At 41.9% G+C, this 20,717-nt stretch overlaps 1 long non-coding RNA gene and 1 other non-coding gene across 2 annotated transcripts; one reads left to right on the top strand and one right to left on the bottom strand.

The window, feature by feature from the left end:
- Positions 1-687: 687 nt before the first annotated feature.
- LOC131486224 (uncharacterized) lies at positions 688-20,422 on the bottom strand. The gene is made up of 4 exons (XR_009249248.1): positions 20,368-20,422; positions 14,286-14,368; positions 13,320-13,402; positions 688-1,228 (listed from the first exon to the last, which is right to left on the bottom strand). It is a non-coding gene; the product is annotated as an uncharacterized LOC131486224 (long non-coding RNA).
- LOC131486419 (U6 spliceosomal RNA) lies at positions 3,850-3,955 on the top strand. The gene has a single exon (XR_009249328.1). It is a non-coding gene; the product is annotated as a U6 spliceosomal RNA (small nuclear RNA).
- Positions 20,423-20,717: the final 295 nt, after the last annotated feature.

Here is a 20,717-nt window from a genome sequence, read left to right as displayed (position 1 = left end):
TAACTTATTAATTTAAAGGAACGCTCCTGTTTTCCATCAATATCTCAGTGTGTTTCTGTCCTGAGATGTATTACACTCTACAAAGTGGGAATATCGGCTTGATCATCAGGCATGGTTGTGCCTTGATCCAAAAGGCTGTGGTTGAAAGGACACCCATTTAAAGGTGTATCTCTTAATTGGATGACTTAACATAACAAACATTGGTCCATATGATTTTTTTTCAAAAATTTTTGAAGTATCACGGTAAATTAGCATATATACAGGATATGTCCCTAGGTATCAGACATAGAGAATAAGATCAGCAAATGAATTCACCATGGCCATTGAAGTCACCTGGAAACAAACATAAGAATATCAACAAGAGACAGCAACTGAACATGCATTGTTATGGGAAACCCATTTTTTCTTTCTTTACTATTGACCAAAGAGTTGATTATTTTGGGGAAGCTAATAAAAAATAACTAGAATTCTGGGGGCTCCTGAGTGGCTCAGTCAGTTAAGCATCTGACTTCAGCTCAGGTCATGGTCTCACGGTTCGCAGGTTCGAGCCCCGCATTGGGCTCTGTGCTGACAGCTCAGAGCCTGGAGCCTGCTTTGGATTCTGTGTCTCCCTCTCTGTCTCTGCTCCTTCCTTTGCTCATGCTCTCTCTTTCTCTTTCTCAAAAATAAATAAAACATTTTAAAAAGTAACTAAAATTCTGATTTTTTTCAATCAATTCCAAGAAAAATTTCAAAAATACAAAATAAGGAGTTGGTTTTGAGCAAAAGAAATCCAATATCCTCAAATCTCTTGTTCCGCTGTTCTTCTGGCAGGCACCGCACTTCACAAAGGGAGGCAAGGTAAGTACATTTTTTGTTCTGTGTGCTTAATGTATAAAGTATCCCCACTTCCCTCAAGAAACAGTATCATATCTAAAACACTTTGATGAACACTGAATATTAAAATATTATATGACACTACAGAAATCAAAAGAAGCAGACACAAATGCATGCTCTTCAATTTCTCAATATGTTCAGAATATACCACAGCATTGATAATATGAAGACAAATATTTGGATTTATTTTTAAATTGAAAATTCTTCTGGTTGTTCTTCACTGAGGGGCGTTAGCGGTGAAGAGGTGATCAGCTTGCCGCTGAACGAAATGTGTCTGGCACGTTCTTGGTGTCTCCCCTCCACCTGAGTAAATCAAACCAAATGTCTGCTTTTTCTTTGTGTGTTCCCAAGTCTGGTGGAAAACAGCCAAGTCATTAAGATGTGAGACATGACAAATTCACAGTCCCCCACCACTCCTGGGACCTTAACGCTGCCGGGAGAACAATGAGGTTTTCTTCATTTTCTCTCCCAATTTTTGTTGTTGTTTTTGTTTTTGTTTTCAAACCTTCACTTTCCTAAAGAATAATGCTTCACCTCCTTCCCATACCACTCTATCCTCCTTAGAGAGAGAGAGAGAGAGAGAGAGAGAGAGGAACCATCAAGAACCCTCTCACCCACACCGTATCAACCGTTCATTTGTTTCCATACTGTCTCTTTATCTTGTCCTACTGGGGGGTGGGGGTGGGGGGCAATTCCTACCCAAATTTTATTCTTATATCTGAGTTTCAAATTTCCTTCCCTTGGGTCGTATCAGGACCATCACCATATTGATTTTTCTCTTGTTCTTTGCCATTTAGTCTCTCCCTCCCTGAAAGCAGGCATACACTCCTTCCTCCATGATCTTCCTTCCTATGGCTTTGGCTGCACATTCTTAGCTTCCCTGGCAAGATCCCTTCGCCTGCCCGCCCTTTCCTTGTTGAGCTGTTGGCTGATATCCTTCCTCATTCCGCCCTCTTCGTGTATTCTCCATGAGCATTTTCACCTTCTCTGCTGGTGTCCAAGTCTGATATACCCATGACACATAAATCTACCACCAGCCCTAAATTCTCTACGAAACTTCAGGCTCATGTTTACCTCTAACTGCAAAACAGTGCCTCCTGGATATCTCACAAGTGTGAAAAATGAGACAGTAGGCCCCAAACAGAGGCACTTCTGCTAAGTCCCATGTCACGGAAGCAAGACTTAATTTAATTACAGTCTCAGCTCTCCCAGAAATGGAATCTTAAACCAGTCCATCAGGAATCACCTAACCGGCACTAATTAGAAAATCTGCCAAAGAAAGCCCTGTCATCCCCCAAAGGAAAGTAACCCTGCCATAACTTTGGACATGCTAATGTGCCTCTTTCCCACCTTCCTTGTTCCAACTCCTTTCTGCCCATGTAAGTCTTCCATTTTGTAAGGTTCCTCAGAGCTTCTCTCTCTGTCTTTTAGATTGGATGCCACCTGATTTGAATTGACTTTTGCTTAAATAAGCTCTGAAAATATTTAACATACCTCAGCTTATCTTTTAACACAGGTAACTCAATATTTTAGAATAAAATTTTTTATCTATTCCCCCTATCAGTCCAACATGACCCTTTCCTCTAATTCTGATTTCATTAAGTGTAAAACCATCTGTTGGATTAGTCGTGAAACTTGGGCACTATTCTTGATTTCTCACTCTCCCTCATCCTAGACAGAGTAAAACTCCAAGCCCTTCCCCCGGGGCTCCAAAATATCACTGGAATCTATCCACATATCTCCACCTCTGCTGCGTCTACGCTGGTTGATGCCCTGCTTCCTCCAGCTTAGACATTGCAGTAGCCTCCCTGCCTCCTGTTTCCCTATGTCTTCCATCCACTCTTCATTCTGGGCCACGGTCACCTCTCCACTGAAACTCCACTCAAACTGCATCTACCTACTGTCAGTTCTAAGTCAGCTTGCCCTCCATTTGTTGGTTAGGCTTTAGCTTAGATCTCATTTTCTTTGTAAAACCTTCACACCATGACTCTGGGTAAGCTGTCCTTCCGATGGCCCCCTAAAGCATCCTACTGAACTGAAATTTCCTACTCAGTTGTCTGTATCCAACACTGAATTTCATAAGTTCTGTCTGTCTTGATCACTCTTGTGGTTCTAGAACCTGGCACCCAGTACCTGGCATAGAGGAAATATTCTAAATAATTATTGAATAAATTCCTGAATTCGTAAATAAATGGTTTTAGGACTAGTTGAATACTAAATGGAATAAGTTGGGCTGAGGGAGGGAAATCAAACACTCAGCAAGGCAGTTATGAGGGCAAAATGGTCGATGGATTATTCCTAATGTCTCTTTTCCATCATAAATTCTTTTAAAATGTGTTTACACACTTACGACTTTTACATGTTTGCAACAGATTTCACTGAGTCTTATTCTTCACTTTTCCCTGTATCTATGCCACTTGTCAAGTAATTTTGCAAAGCTTACTAACCATGGGCAGGGCACGTTTCCCACCTCAGCTCTGATTTCAACCATGACAGATGCTTTGGTCCACAGGTAGATGTGAAAGTAACACAGTGTTGGTCTGAGTCTAAGACCCAAGAGGTCTTGCATGTTTCTGCTGGTCTCTTTGTGCCTCAGCCACCGCCATGAAAAGAATATGGCTGTGCCAAAGCACTGGTTCCAGGAGGAGAGTATGAGACCCAGGGAGCAAAATGATGCAGCCAAGGTGCTTCAGCTGACCCCAGCCTAGGTCAGCTGACCCCAACTGACTTGTAGCCTTGGTTTCTATATAAATGCTTATTGTTTGAAGTCACTATGTTCTAGAATAGTTTTTAATACCAAACTTTTGTGGTGGCAGTAACTGCCTGGTCTATCTGCTACTTGAATGTTTGGGTATTCCAGAGATAGTTATGAACCGTGCTTGCCATTGTCCATTAAAAAATAATCGTTTTGGAAAAAATATTTATGGTACATACATCTAACGAAAGAGTCGAATCCAAAATACATAAAGAACTGTGCTCACTTTGGCAGCACATCTACTAAATTGGAATGACGCAGAGTAGATTAGCATGACCCCTGTACACGGATGACATGCAAATTTGCAAAACACATAAAAAAAACCCCTCATAATAAAAAGTACAAACAACCCAATTTAAAATGACACCTCCCCCACACTTGAACAAATATTTCACAAAACACGGTATGCAAATAGCCAGTAAGCAAATAAAAACGTGCTCAACGTCATTAACCATAAGAGGATGCAAATTAAAACCATGGTGAGATACCTTTCACAGGTGCTAGTGGGCTATTCTCAAAACACCTAACAAAACAGACATTTGTGAGTATCTGAAGTGACTAGAAGTCTCATCTATTGTGGGTAGATGTCGAGGAATGTCCAACCACACGGAAGAACTCCTTTGCAATTTCTTGTAAAGTTAAACAGTTACTTTACATAAAGTAAACAGTAAAGAAGTAAGGACGATGTGTACACAAAAAGACGTAGAGAAGAATGTTCATAGTAGCCTTACTCATAATTGCCTCAAACTCGAAATGGTCCAAATAACCATCAACAGGTGAATGGACTAACACATTATGGTAAACTCATAGAGTAGAATGCTTCGTAGTAAAAAGAAATGAACTACTGACACACACACCAATTTGGATCAACTTCAGAAACATTATATCAAGCCCCTTCCACCAAAAAACACGAATTGTGTGATTCAATTCATATGACTTTCAGTATAAGCAAAACAAATCTATGTGCTAGAAACTAGAGTTGTTGTTGTTGTTGTTGTTGTTGTTGTTGTTGTTGTTTTCCCTGACAGGAAATAGTGCAGAACTGACCAGAAAGAAGTTTGAGAGGATTTTCTGGGGTTTTGGAAATGTCTTCTATTTCCATAGGTTGTGGTTAAATGGGTGTATGCCATTGACAAAACTCTTCAGAATGAGTCCTTAAGATCTATGTATTGTACATAAATTATACAGCTACATCCGTAAAAGATTGTTCTGGCCAAAGGGGATGGCAAAGATATATACATAGATGAGAAAGAAAGAGACACACATACAGAGAAACAAAGAGAAATAATGAAAACTCAAACTACACTTCAAGAGGGAAGTTGCAGTGTTTTGTAACCATTTGATAAGGGAAGGTGTTCTCCATACACACCATTTAATAACAAAAGGAAACAGTGCTTTTTATGGAGGGCACGTAGTATTTGTGAAATGAATGGCTGCTACAGATGGTCCTGAGGCAGCCACAGTGAGATCTCCTGGAGTAAGAAGAACGCTGAAGCCCACAGAGGATACAGGAGACTACAATTATGGTGGCAAGACATTCCTGTACAAGCTGGCATGCAATAAGTAGACTCTTGAGACTCACTCGACGCTTTCCTGCCCAACGGGGTACACACTTAGAACTCTCGAGACTTCAGGTTTCCTTGAATCGAATGGCTTTCACCTGGGCTCTGCACCTGGGCTCAGAACATCGGACCATGGGCAGCTGCATCTACTCACGAGGCGCAGATATTTTTGTTTGGTACTGTCTTTGGTGCTAGTGTAAGGAAGGGAAAAAAGCCTCTTCCCCATCCCCTCCAAGGGTCTCCAGCTGGAGCCTGAAAATAGACTGACAAAGGACCGATGAACAAGAGAAGAACAGAGCTTGTTAACGTGGGCAGCATGCATGCATGTGGGAGAAACTCAGTGCTGGGTAATTCAAAGAGGTGGTTTGAACTTGCACCTAAATGGCATCTTAACAAAGAAGGACAAATTTGTAGGGAAGTGACAAGACACAGGGAAAGGGTTTCTGGCTTCTAGGGACTTCCAACTGTGGGAAGGCAATGTGGGAGAAACCAGTGGAAAGGAAGGGCCACTTTAGCAAGGTTTGGTTGCACAGGTCCACTTCAGTGCTGATTTTCCTTCTTCTGCGTGACCATAGAGCTTCTCTGGGAGAGGGGATTTGGGGCAGTTTTCATTTTCAGAAGTTTCTGCTTTGAGTCAGATAAGAGAAGTTCTGAAAAGGCTTCTTTCTGCATCTCTTGATTCTCCGTCGTACCAAAGCTGCACATTTGGGGATGGCACGTTCTGATCCTCCGCACTAGCTAATCAACTGAAATGAAAAGTATTCTTATGCCACTGACCTTGGAACCCGGAGATCAACAAGCTTCAGTTCTCTTTCCTATGTTCCAGAGTGGAAAGAGGGAATCCCAAGCAGGCTCCTTGCTGTCAGCACAAAGCATGATGCAGGGCTGGACCCCACAAACCGTGAGATTATGACCTGAGCCGAAGTCAGATGCTTAACCGACAGAGCCACCCAGGAGCCCCCTTAACGAGAGCCGATACTACTGCCTTCTAGATGGGTCCACTTTGATCATTCTCCCTTTGTAACTTAGATTGAGTACTTTGCGTAATACCATAGGTGAATTCCTGAGGAAATTGTACATAAGCCATGATCAAATCGTTTTCATGCACTGGAAAGACTCACTATTTAACAGATTCACTATTTAGAGGAAAATTAGATGGAACCTGTCTGCAATTGTGCCAGCATTCCTGGTTTCAAGCAGAAGGAATACACTGATTTCCTCAAAGAGGAAATGGATGCATTGGAGAGACAGCTGGCGCTCAGAGTGGTTAACAGCTTATATTCCAAACTGGACCATGGCCACCAAGCTCTGAGGTGCTGTGTGGTAAGAACCACAGTCAGAGTCACAGCATAGGTAAGGGACACTGACACAGCAGCTGCCCCCATGATGGCTATGGCTTCAACCAGCGCACTTGCTCGTGGGTCATTCTCCCAAGTATCAGCATCCCCCAGAGGGTCCAAATGTCCCAAGGACTGTCCCCTGCATGGGACCCCCCTAGCTTTTCTGAGTGGGGAGTTGGGTGATTTGGACCCCACAGTTTCCATAGGAAGACTTACACTCTACATCCTAACCCAAAGATGCAGGGAGGTGCAGTTCTCCAAAGGGTAATTAATCCTTGGGTGCCTGGGAAGGATGAAAAGGACTGACAGTGGGAGCTGGCAGCCCAAAATTGACAAATGTCAACTAGAACTTCGTTCTTAATTGAGGAATATCAAATTGATTCGGCATGGAGATGTAGTTTCTTTTAGGTATAGGACTGGCAAAAAAAGTTACAGCATCCATAGTGAGTATTGTTACTAAGGGTGTGGAAAGCATTCTCCTATTCTGTGGGTTAGCATGTAAACTGATATAATGTATTTAGGGGACAATTTGGCAATTTCTATCAAAATTTTTTTAAAAATGTAATGTTTTTTATTTATTTTGAGATAGAGCATGAGCGGGGGAGGGGCAGAGAGAGAGGGAGACATAGAATCTGAAGCAGGCTCCAGGTTCTGAGCTGTCAGCATGGAGCCTAACGCAGGGCTCAAATTTGTGAACCATGAGATCATGACCTGGGCTGAGGTTGGACACTCAACCAGCTGAGCCACCCAGGTGCCCCTACAATTTCTATCAAATTTAAGACTAAGTAATCTCTTTGAACCCACAATTGACCTTCCAAGACTGAAAAGCAGTCTTAATGCATACCTACAAAAGGGATTTATGGTGTTGGCAAAGTTGTTTATAAAGAAGATAGAGAAGAAACAATTTAAATTAAGTATTCATCAATAGAAACATTGTCGGGGAGCCTGGGTGGCTCAGTGGCTTGAGCGGCTGACTTCAACTCAGGTCATGACCCCAAACCAGGGTTCCTGGGTTCAAGCCCTGTGTGGGACACTGTGCTGACAGCTCAGAGCCTGGAGCCTGCTTGGGATTCTGTGTCTCCCTCTCTCTGTCCCTCCCCCTCTCACACTCTGTCTCTCTCTCAAAAATAAACATCAAAAAAAAATTTTTTTTAAATAGAAACATTGTCAAATAAATTATGGTACTTGGGGCGACTGGGTGGCGCAGTCGGTTAAGCGTCCGACTTCAGCCAGGTCACGATCTCGCGGTCCGTGAGTTCGAGCCCCGCTCAGGCTCTGGGCTGATGGTTCGGAGCCTGGAGACTGTTTCCGATTCTGTGTCTCCCTCTCTCTCTGCCCCTCCCCTGTTCATGCTCTGTCTCTCTCTGTCCCAAAAATAAATAAAAAACGTTGAAAAAAAAATTAAAAAAAAAAATAAATAAATAAATTATGGTACCTCCAAACAGTTAAACAATGCATAGCTTTTAAAAACTTTGTAGATATGAAAAGATTGCATTCGTTAAAGTAAAAATGTTAAAAACAAGGGGTGCCTGGGTGACTCAGTCGGTTAAGCGGCCGGCTTCAGCTCAGGTCATGATCTCGCGGTCCGTGAGTTCGAGCCCTGCGTCGGGCTCTGTGCTGACAGCTCAGAGCCTGGAGCCTGTTTCAGATTCTGTGTCTCCCTCTCTCTGACTCTCCCCCGTTCATGCTCTGTCTCTCTCTGTCTCAAAAATAAATAAACGTTAAAAAAAAATTAAAAATGTTAAAAACAAAAGGCTTAATAAAAGGGAGGCATATGTAACATCTATGCTTGTATACATGAGTAGAATTTTCTTACAGGATTCACAAGAACGTGAGTTGGGGGAGTTAAATTTGAATCATAGACAAACAATGAGTAATTGTTTAGTGAGAGTATGTCTCGCTTGTTTATCTGAAATTCAAATTAAACTGGGCACCCTATCCAGAGGAGTATTTTAAGGAAAAGTCCCATGAAACTTTGTGTCAAGGTATTGCTGAGGACAGGGATGCCTGTGTGGCTCAGTCAGTTAAGCGTCTGACTCTTGGTTTCAGCTCAGGTCGCGATCTCACAGTTCTTGAGTTTGAGCCCCGCATCGGGCTCTGTGCAGTTAGCTTGGGATCTTCTCTCTCCTCTCTGCCCCTCCCCTGCTAGTGTTCTCTCTCTCTCTGTCTCTGTCTGTTTCTCTCTCTTTCTCTCAAAATAAATAAACTTAAAAAAAAAAAAGATATTGTTGAGGACATTGTTTATTCTATCATGTAGTTTCTTTTTCAAAAAGAGACCAAACATAAGCGTTTGGTTTTTTTGGTTGTTGTTCGGGTCTAAATGCCAGGAAGAATCTTCTGTGAAATGCGTTTATTTCTTAGAGTCTGTGCGGGAGCACTTGACCAGGTTACTGTCTTCACTGTGGCTGCTGGCAGGTTCGAGCCACATTTGTCGCCCAGACACGTGGAAGAGAGCACATCAATACTTGGTTTATGCAAACGTTTAGGCTTTTTTCTGGCTCCATTTTCTGGCCCTCTCTGTAGTTTCCTTTATTCTGTTGCTTCTGCTTTATGATTGTTATCTTCTTGGGTTTTGTATCATTTTTAGCACTTTTTAAAAGTCTTGGAGACAGGGTGTGTGAAGAAAAATAAAGATGCTAACCCTGAAGTCTTACAAAAATAGTTTGGTAATTTGATAGGGAATTCTTTGTGTTGGATTCCATCTACAATGGTTTTGTGGCTAAAGGTTTATTTACCGTTATTAGGAGATCTACAACATAGGCCCATTTTGAAGGTGGTCCCATGGTCAAATCCCCCAGACCCTCAATGGAGTGAGAATCCAGCACGTTTTCATTCTTCATTCGGGGAAGAAAATGTTCTCTTTCTTCACCTGCCTGCCGTATACCCTTTCCTCTATTGCCACCACTAAAATTATCTTTTTGTTTAAAGAACATTTGTGTTAATATCATATTTCTATTCAAATAAACACTCTATCTACCTCCTGTTTCTTCTTTAACCTCTAAGTTATCAGTATGCGGATAAACAATTTTATACCTTGTTAGAGGGGGAAATGGGGCCACTGTCCATATGGGATGCTTTACGTGCAGCCCCATCTGAGAGCCGAGTTAATTAGGCAGAATGTTAATTGATTTGGTCGGTGCAAAGGTTGAAAGTGAACACTTAGTTTAGCGCTAGTCTCCACGTTAACTCTTAGCCTGCTGCTCCCTGGTAGCATAAGTGTTTATGATTTGGTGACAGTAATCCCATTGTACTTGCTTCATGGGATCAAGTTTTCTCACCTCTAATTTCTTAAGTAGTTGTCACCTTGACTGTGGCATTAAAGGCAGTGTCTTTCATTTCTTCTTCCCTCTGAGTTTACACCAAGCATGCATCAGGACATAAACAATAAGAACAAATACAGACTAAAAGTGAGAAGAGGTTTTTTTTTTTTTTTTTAATTTTTTTTTTTAAGTTTGTTTTTTTGAGAGAGAGAAGGGGGGGAAGGGCAGAGAGAGAGGGAGACACAGAATCTGAAGCAGGCTCCAGGCTCTGAGCTGTCAGCACAGAGCCCGATGCTGGATTCAAACTAATGTGCCGTGAGATCATGACCTGAGCCAAAGTCAGACACTTAACGGACTGAGCCACTCAGGCGCCCCAAGAAGGTTTTTTAAAACCTACCCTAAAGCCCTGTGACTTTGTCTTCTAAAATGCAGTGTGGGTTCTTTTTAATTGCCTTGATTGGAACGCCTTAGTGGCTCCTGAAAAATCAATCTGTAGCATAAAACGTTGCAATCTTTGCATGTTGGAAAACTAGTAAAATCATTTAAGAGAGTGAATTTAAGCTTATGTCTCCGGCCTCTGGACACGAAGAACCAAAAGAATCAGACGAGTTAACGAAAGTGCCAGGACGGGCTCCTCACAGAGACAGACCCATAGTGCTGTTCTGCTTCCCATTTGCTCCAAGCTCCTCTGACATTATTTCCTCCTCGGTTTCGTCCGAGACTGGGACCGGCTCACATTCCACCCCCAACGTGACTGTTGTTCCAAGAGCTCCTTCTGGAATTCCCCACTGCACTTTCTGGTTTCATCGAGAGAGGTCACTGTGGCACTGCTACTGATAGAGCAGCCTATCCAGCCGGCAGAACGAGGGGAAAATGCAGTCAGTCAACAACCACGTATTGGATGTTATCAGGCACCACTGCCAGGCGGCAGGAACGAAGAGGCGCAGAAAGGAGGCGGTCCGCGTGGCACCGGAAGGGAGGGGAGTCGGAAAAGAGGACGCGTGGAAATACGCTCCGACAACGGATATGTGCCCGGCCTCAGTGGCAAAAACATCAATGTCCTGTTTACATTTGGTAGGTTTTGCCTTGGACTGCATTCCGGCAAAGTCTTAAGCACGAAGAACTGCTTTTAAGAGGCTCGATAACTTGCGTCAGGTTAATTCTGTATCGCAAAATACCTTGGAGTCGTGTCTTCAAAGAAGCAAGTCAGCCACAGCAACAAAAATCCCACAGATCTCTTTTTTTGAGAAATACAGTAGGCTGGGTTAGTATTACCTTTCACCATCGGTGGTTTGTAAGCAGGTGACAGCGAAACTCTCTAGCCATTGCTTTCCCCTGAGCAGTGAGGTGGAGGCCCTTTTAAAAATCCCCATCCCTAGGCTTCATCCCAGGCCAATTACATCAGAACTTTTGGCACAGGGGGCAACACTGGAGTCTTTGAAAGCTCCAGGAGACTCCAGTGCACAGCCACGACTGAGAGCCAGGGCCCTAGGAGGTCCTCAGCTCTGGTCATCAAACTAGGTTCTTGTCCAACACTGAGAAGGAGATTTTAGAAATGATTTTTTTAAAGTCTATTTCATGGAAACTGCTTGACAAATGAAGGGTCGTTTGGTTCTAAAATGTTATAAAATTGCACAAACTACAAGTAGGGCTGTGGCCACAGTTAGTTTCAAGGAAACGATGGGAGTCGTGAGCGGGTAACCCTTCTGAAGGTTGCCAGTGATTATCTGTGGGTCATGTGAAATGAGTTTTATGTCAATACAGTAGAAGCTGTTTTGTGTGGTTAAGTACTTTTGCCTGGTTAAATAAGCAAACAAAGGTGGAATCGGGAAAGGAGCAGAGTCTGATTTGCTTTGTGCTACCCAGATAAGTGGCCTCCCTTTCTCTGGGTTTTGTCTAGAATAGAAACTGTCTCTCCTGCCTCCGCCCCTGGTCTGTAATGAACAGATGCTGATTGTTAAACAGAACTTAAGACCTAGCGTATTAGTTTGTGTCACAAGTACGGGTCCATGGCTTGATTTTTATGACTTCTCTCTTGAGCAGTGGCTATCCTTCTCATTGAAGTGAGCTTTGAGCTCTGCAAACACTGCCTGATTAGAATTGGTATCATTAAAAAAGATTGTTTTAAACATTTGTTTGTCGAAATCTGTAGTGATTTATTTTTTCAAATTTTTTAATGCTTATTTATTTTTGAGACAGAGAGAGACAGAGCATGAGTGGGGGAGGGGCAGAAAGAGGGGAAGACACATAATCTGAAGCAGGCTTCAGGTTCCCAGCTGTCAGCACAGAGCCCAACACAGGCCTCAAACTCACAAGCTGTGATATCATGACCTGAGCCGAAGTCGGACGCTTAACCGACTGAGTCACCCAGATGCCCCTGTAGTGATTATTTTTAACGCATAAAAGTTGCTAAAATATTTTTCCACTATATTATGGACACAGTATGTGAAGAGTAAGAGGAAGTAAAGATGTCTGAGTAAATGGAAAATTGTTCAGTTCCATTCATAGTGAAAGATCTCAAGTGAAAGCAATAATGAAGTTCATTTCCTCTATTAAGTTGTTTTTAAAGTTACAGTGTGTAGTACAGGTGAAAATATAAATGGAACTGGTATATCTGTCCAATCCTGAAGACCATATAATGTGGCAGAAAATGTTTGAAAAATAATTTGACAATACTTATAACAGCTTTAAAATAATTTGACATTACTTATAACAGCTTTAAAAATATCTATACCTAAGTAATAGGAATCAAATAATATTAATATACAATTTTTTTAAAGATTACAAACAAACTTTTTAAATTTATTTTGAGAGAGAGAGAGAAAGCATGAGTTGGGGAGCAGCACGGAGAGGGAGAGATAGAGAGGGAGACAGAGAATCCCAAGCAGGCTCTGTGCTGTCAGTAACAGAGCCCAGCATGGGGCTCGATCTCACAAACCATGAGTATGGATACTTAACCAACTGAGCCATCCGGGTGCCCCTCCCCACACTGTTTTTAATATTGTGGTTAAATACTATGGAAGAATAGTAAATTTTATGACATACGTGATATTCACTGATGGGAAACTCTACCTTATAAACTGGAAAACGGTACGTTAAAAAAAATTTAAAAAAAAAGGGGGGGTGCCTGGGTGGCTCAGTCAGTTGAGCGTCAGACTTCAGCTCATGTCATGATCTCGCAGTCTGTGAGTTCAAGCCCCACGTCGGGCTCTGTGCTGACAGCTCAGAGCCTGGAGCCTGCTTCGAGTTCTGTGTCTCCCTCTCTCTCCACCCCCCGCCCCCGCCCCATTCATGCTCTGTCTCTCTCTGTCTCAAACATAAATAAACATTAAAAAAAAATTTTTTTTTAACTGGAAAACGGAGAATAAGGGAAGTAAACTAAGTGAAACATCAGAACCAGTTCAAATTATAGAACCACTTTAAAACATAATAAATACAAAAATACATAAGGTAATATGTAATATATAAATTATAATACAAATGTAAAAAAATAAAAAGTCATTTTAAGATTCACACAAAGTAATACCTTTTCTGGTGACAGATGGTAACTACACTCCCTGTGTGAACACTGTGTAATGTACGTAATTGTTGCATCACTGTGTTGTGAACCTAAAGGGAAAAAATTAAAATTAGGAAATAGAGAAAGGGTGTATTTTTATTTAAGTATCCACCAATGAAAATATTTGGAAAAGATTTGAATCTAAATGCCTACCAATATATTATGTAAGTCATATCTACATATAAGGTATTATTGAGATATGTTGATATGTGAAAGCCATTACTTTTATAACGTAAAAATTCTCTGTGAAGCAACAGAGCAAAAGCTCGTGCCGTATGTGTGATCGAGAATGAGTTGACACAGGGGCACCTGGGTGGCTCAGTCGGTTAGGCGGCCGACTTTGGCTCAGGTCATGATCTCGCGGTCCGTGAGTTCAAGCCCCGCGTCGGGCTCTGTGCTGCCAGCTCAGAGCCTGGAGCCTGTTTCAGATTCTGTGTCTCCCTCTCTCTGACCCTACCCCGTTCATGCTCTGTCTCTCTCTGTCTCAAAAATAAATAAACGTTAAAAAAAAAAAATTAAAAAAAAAAAAAAAAAGAATGAGTTGACACAAAGCTCAAGGAACAAAAATGCATTACTTGAGATCTGGATAAGGGTGAGAAAAAGTCAAGCAGCATGCAAGCTTTGCTGTAAAAGAGGTGACAATTATTACCGGACTTGAGTTGCAGAGGCAATAATTTATATTGAGGGATCGATAAGGTCCTAGAATGAAGGAGGAAGCATCTAGAATGAATTCTGAGAGGATGCTATCAAGCAGGTGGATATTTGTGTATGTAAAGTTGGTTAACAAGCTGTAGAACATAGGTCAGTCGAAGGGAGAAATATCTGTGTGCAGAAGGCACATGGGAGAAGAGTAAACTATTTTATTGAGGAAAAAAGTTCATTCCATCTTATTCATTCATTCAATCAATCTATCAATATTTATTGAGCAGTTACTTGGAAATCACACTTCCAGGTGTTCTGGTTACAGTGGTGAAAGAGACACAGTCCTTGCATTTCATGGGGTTATATTCCAGAGCCTGAGACAGGAAAGAAGTGTTGGATTAACAAAAGTGCTATGAATGTATATTGGGTACACTAATACTGGGTAACTCTGCTTCCAAACATTTATTATTACATTTAATGACAATAATAACCTTATGAAGTGGAAATTCTATGTCCGGCTCCTTTAAATTAGCTTGATGAAGGAGTTACAATCTAGATATCAACACCCAAACTAAAACTGCATCCTGTAAGTAAATTTCCAACAGAAGAATAAGGACCCCCAGGAAGAGGGGATTATAACCTCTTTGCAGATGCATATAAACAAATGGTTTTTCAGTCATGAGACTTTGGGCCCCTCCTGTGTCTGACCTTTAGGAATTTACCTGGACTTTGAGAGTTAGTATGAAGTCCTGCCTTCCCTATTTAAGAAAAACCATTTCATTTAGTGAAGAACTATTTTTTGGTACCTACAATAGGTTGAGCATGTTGTTAAGCCCTGGAGACACCATTAAAATAAATCCTGCTCTGTCTTCAAAGAGCATGGAGTCTAGTGGAGAAGACCGAAGACAGTGGTCAGTGCTGATAACAGTGCTCTCCAAAACCAAATCAGAGAACCAGAGCCAGCTTCCTGAGGAGGTATTATTTGAATAGGGTTTTGAGGGGTGAGTAAGAGTTAGCCAGATTAAAACAAAGTGTGGCGTGGTAGAAAACATCACAGAGCCTGAAGCAGGGCTCAAACCCACGAATGATGAGATTATGACCTTAGCTGAAATCAAGAGTCAGACCCTTAACGGAGCCACCCAGGCACCCTGAGTGATTTTTTTAAAAAAAGCAAAGTGGGGCCCCTGGGTGGCTCAGGGGGTTGAGCATCTGGCTCTTGGTTTTGGCTCAAGTCATAATGTCACAGTAAGCGGGTTCAAGTCTGGTGTCAGGCTCTGTGCTGACAGCACGGAGTCTGCTTGGGATTTTCTCTCCCTCCCTCTCTCTCTGCCCATCCCCTGCTCATGCACGAGCTCGCTCTCTCTCTCTTTCTCTGTCTCTTTCTTTCTCTGTCTCTCTCTCTCTCTCAAAATAAATGAATAAATAAACTTTTTAAAAAATTTAAAAATTAAAAGAAAAAGAAATGCCTTTGGATGAGATTATACTGGTCTCTTTCAAATGTTAGAGAGAGGTTAATGATGTTAGTGTCTGAACATTTAATTTTCTTTAATTATTTCTTCATATAGCCAACATGCATCAATGTCTCAAGAATGTTCTTTAAAACTTTTGCGTGAATTACTTGCTAATAATAAATCGTCTATATTTAATCTATAACTTGTTAGGTAATATATTTACTTTACCTTGCAAAATGATCTCCTCCAAGCTATGATAAGTCTTTTTTCTTTAGGAGATAAGGCCATGTTGTTTTGCTTTTATGCACATGTTTTTCAGTGACTCTGAATTGAGAAGCTAGCACTCAGTGATCCCTATGGTGCCAACTGGTTCTCAGACTATGGCCCTACTGGGGAATTTTTGACTTTCCAGATATATAGAATCTAATTATTTATTGTGCCTTCTGTGAAACCTTCTGAACTGTTTTAATCTCTGCAGTTTCTTTTCCAGATCTGCTATGTTTTCCTTAAAGTGTGGTAACCAGCTCCACATGACATACTTCTAGAGGGCCATTTCCCCAAGGGTACAAAGCCTATCTTTGAGCAATGAAGGCAGAACAAGTGAGAGTTTGTTTGCCGTGTGACCAACACTCCCCCAAAGGACCTAAGTCACCACCAGGGATTCAGTGCATGGTGCCCCAGAGCTTAGCTTCCCTCGGGAGGTGGGGGAGGAGGCGGCACAGGCAAAGGGGAGAAAGAAAGAAAGAAAAAGGGGGCTGAGCACAGGCAAGGCCAGGAAAGAGGGTGAGCATCCAAATCAGAATTAGCTATGTAGTTCTGCAGGTTACATGGAACCCTCCGGTTTACCCAAGATCAGATTTATCGTATACTTCTCAAAACGTAGATTACTGGGCCCCAGCACAGACCTGTTGGATCATCTGGGGAGAAGTGAGAGAGAATGTGCAGAAATCTGTGCTTTAGACAAATTCCCCAGGTAATTTTCATGCACAGTCAAGACTGAGAATCATTAAGACAAAAAGGTGGTACATTTTACAGGTGATCACCCTTGCTCTTAAGAAAACATTTAGAATGTGCAAATGTCCAGAAAATGACCTCTAAACTTTTCTACGTGTCCAATCGCTTCTATTTGAAAGACCTTCCTGAGAAAAAAGGCAATTTAAAATGGCATGGCCAAAACGAGATGGCACATTATCACATTCCTTTCAACTAAGCTTAAAGATACACTTGTAAGTGCTTTCTAGTTTTCATTTCAGAAGATTGTGCTCAACGTGGTTGCTTCAAGTCAGTTCAAGTTCAGCTAACGCACCAGTGCAGACCAATCTTTTTTTTTTTGGTCTGGAGTCCTACACAGATCTTAGCACATCACATTTCTGTTTCAGAAGTCCTCCTTTCTTATAAAGTGAGAGGGAAGTCCCCTTTTTCCCTAAAAACCCTTTGCAACCACTTTGATGCCTGAAATTCATTTTCCTTAAATGAGGCTCCAAAGCTAGGTCTCTGAGAGATCTAACACACCAAAATGTAAGGTGCTTATCCTGAACTTTGCCTAAGAAGGTATTTTGATAAAGTAGGGGTTGGTGGGGCGGGGGGGGGGGGGGGAGGGGTGGTTGTTGCGCAGCATGAGGCCTGGAGGGGAGGGACGAGCACAGCAACAAGGAGCTGGATTGGAAGACCTTGACCCCATCATCACTTTCCAGGACCAGCCCTGCCCTGTTACACTTATTTTCCTTAGAGTAGGGAACAGCCATTTGAAGACAATGGCTGGTGCTCCCAGAAGCATAGCTATTTGGAGCTCAAGGACCCACTAGCTCAAAATCTGGCCCCTTGTCTAAAAGGAACAGAGGAAAGATTGTTTCACTTTACCCAGATAATAGATCAAACCAGGGAAAACTGATTAGTCCATAAAAGCCTTTCAGCCAGACTATATTTGCTATACAGAAAAAAGAAAGGCGTTCTATTTTAGCTACTCTGTGCCTCCTCCCTGAGCTGCCTTAATTAAGGGTCACTCCAGGATTTTCAGAGTTTTCTTTGGTGGCTTCAGAAGAGAAAGATAGGAGGTGGCTTTGAACAAACAGGAACCTCACCCATAAAGCCAATCTCAAATTTCAACCTCAGTTCTTTTGCCAGCTAAAGCATCCACATAGAGAAAGGAGGGGGCCATTGTGCCAGGGAATTCACCCTCAGGGAAAGACAAAACCCCAACAAGCAAGGACTAACAAAAGATAATCTCAGACACAACCCTTCACCCTGGCTTTCAGAGAGAAAACACACTGTGGGCCTTAATTCCTTTATCGTTGGAGATAACAAGGCCAAACATTGGGAGCTGGATCCCTATGGTGGAAGGGTACAGCATGTACTTCCAGTCTAAACCTTAGTGTTCTCCAAATTGTGGTCAGGGGTCAGCTGAAGTCTCTTGAAAACTTTCTGATGACTCCCCACATCTCCTCTGGTTCTCTTAGTTTATAGCCTGGCAATGCTTCCCCATCCGGCAACTCTTCGTGATCCTGGTGGTCACCTAGTGACTCTGTCCCCAGCTCCCATACTGCCATTCCTAAGCCTGAAGGCATTTTCCAGGAAGATTTGAAGAAGAGCCAAATGGAAAGTCAAACAGGCAGAAACCTTAGCGAGAGATTAACTCACAATAGGTATGTGTGTTTGGGTGCCCTGTAGGGCAGTACTGTGCGTGGAAAAGCTATTCAGAGGTTTACTTTGGTTTTAAAAAAAGTTAATACAGGTATCCCCTGATTTTCAAAAGGTGCCATTGCATCACTTTGCCATGACAAAAAGACCTTCACTAGTACCTGCTTCCGCTAACCAAAAGAAACCCAAAAAGGATTTTCACTTTTATGAAAAAAAGTTGAGAAGCAAAAATGGCATTCACTGTTGGTTTTGCAGTGAGCCACTAGAGAGGTGGGGTGCCCGTGAGTCCCTTCCCCGGAGGTACACTCCTGCCGGAACTCTGACCTGTGTCTGTGACCTGGGCTTCATCTTGATTTGTTCTGTGCATCTGTTGGCAAGGTGTGTCCTCATGTATCAGAAAAAGTATAAGAGAGGTTATTTTGGGGGGTCTACGAAAGCTTGAAACTTTTTCCATGTAAATGAATAGTAATTGCTCTTTACTTTATGCCACTTTATGCCGGCTCAGGAAAGATTTCATGGGAACACTCTTGGGTGGCAGAAGCAGCCTATAATAAATTTACTGAAGTTATGAATTTAAAATGCAAACCCTCAGCTATTTCTCTAACCCTTTAAAGTCAGTTCACATTTGATGAATCAGAGTTATAATTCCATTGCTATTTGTAATCTTACTAAGATGGCTAGTTAAAAATCATGGGACTATTTCAAATGCTTAAATATTCATCTTATACTGCATTTGTAAGGCTAATCTTGTCTCTATCAGTTGAAAGTCTGGAACAATACAAATACATAAAGTATCAATCATATACAGATTTCTTAATTCAAAGATATCAGTACCAACGATTAGGTCTCACAAATATTTCTTACATTAAGTTTTAAGTCTTCTCATCATTGAAAGACAGGTATCCATTAAGGAAAGGATTATGGTAGGAGCACTTGGGTGGCTCTGTCGGTTAAGCATCTGACTTTGGCTCAGGTCATGATCTTGCAGTTCGTGAGTTTGAGTCCCATGTCCGGCTCTGTGCTGACAGCTTAGAGCCTGAAGCCTGCTTTGGATTCTGAGTCTCCCTCTGTCTCTGTTCCTCCCCTGCTTGCACTCTGTCTCTCTTTGTCTCAAAAATAAATAAAGATTAAAAAAAATTATTTTTAAAGAAAGGAATTATGGCATTTCACACAATTCAGGAATTATTTTCCTATACAATTTTAGGGAGTGCCTTCTCAACCTGGTAAGCTTCTTAAAGTCCAGAGATTTCAAGCAGGACATGACTGATCCTTGTCTCTGACCCTGACAGTTATTATACCTGACTGTATTTGTGGTGGCTGGTTGGATGACTCCATTACTCAGAAAGAAGCAGTCAGGTAGTCCCAGAGATAGAATTAGTTACACAGGGACTAATTATTTGGGAATGACCCCCTTCCCCCCGGGAAATTGAACACAATGCAGAGGGCTCATTAGTGTGCTTCTTTAGGTCTTAATATATATAATATCTTTCCATTTTACTCTGAAGATCTATGGACCTGATGAAATCTTCTATTCTTTTTTTCAAATACTTCTCTCTTACTGATATTAAATGATACCTGCTTGAATAGTGACTCTCCTCTGGCGATTTTGAGTACTTGATCACAATTTTCAGTCATTCTGTTAACTGAGATCAGCTCCAGAATGGTATTGAGAGGCTGTCTGGAGGGCTATTTGAGTCTGATTCTTGGGAACATATGTGGACCATAAACTAGGCAGTTCCTTTGCTATGAGCTGAACAAGTTTTCCATGTACCTTAACTGGGGATTTCCACCCTCATTCTTCCTCCCTACAACCCTTGCTATTGCCAGAAATAACCGTAATAAGGCCAGTGATAATGCAGACCATATAATAATGAAGCTCAAAACAGAAGAGTCCATTGTTTGGTTTCACGGGGAGGATTTGCAATATTGAAAAGCCAGGTAGGTAATGGGATGTGTCCATTGGGAGCCAAAATGTACTGCTCATATAATCAGAGAAGAGTAGAGTTTGGGAGATGTCCAAAGATGGGGTAGAACTCCATGGTAGGATGTACTTGCTGTATAAAATGGAAGGAAACAACACTAAGCAAGCAAGCAAGCAACCAACCAAAATTCTAGCACAAAATGAAAAATAAAGTAAAACACTAATGACCTTCATCTCAAATGACTGAATTACCTGGGTTCCAATTCTTACTCTGCCACTTACCAACTGTGTGATGTTAGACATGTTAGGTGATAACTGCTCTGATCCTTAGTTAATTTATTTGTTAAATGGAAATAAAACCTACCTCCCAGACAGAGATGTGTATTCCAATAGGAAGACTTGTTCCATGCTTAGAGCACCGGTATTTAAAAAAAAAAAAAAAAAAAGGGGCGCCTGGGTGGCGCAGTCGGTTAAGCGTCCGACTTCAGCCAGGTCACGATCTCGCGGTCCGTGAGTTCGAGCCCCGCGTCAGGCTCTGGGCTGATGGCTCGGAGCCTGGAGCCTGTTTCCGTTTCTGTGTCTCCCTCTCTCTCTGCCCCTCCCCCATTCATGCTCTGTCTCTCTCTGTCCCAAAAATAAATTAAAAACGTTGGGAAAAAAAAAAAAAAATGCTTCATTAATGTGACAGTTGCTACTTCAGAAGAAAAATGATCA

The sequence above is a fragment of the Neofelis nebulosa genome, chromosome 9, assembly GCF_028018385.1.
Source record: "Neofelis nebulosa isolate mNeoNeb1 chromosome 9, mNeoNeb1.pri, whole genome shotgun sequence".
In the NCBI taxonomy this organism is placed as follows: Eukaryota; Metazoa; Chordata; class Mammalia; order Carnivora; family Felidae; genus Neofelis; species Neofelis nebulosa.
This window is presented reverse-complemented; position numbering and strand designations above follow the sequence as displayed.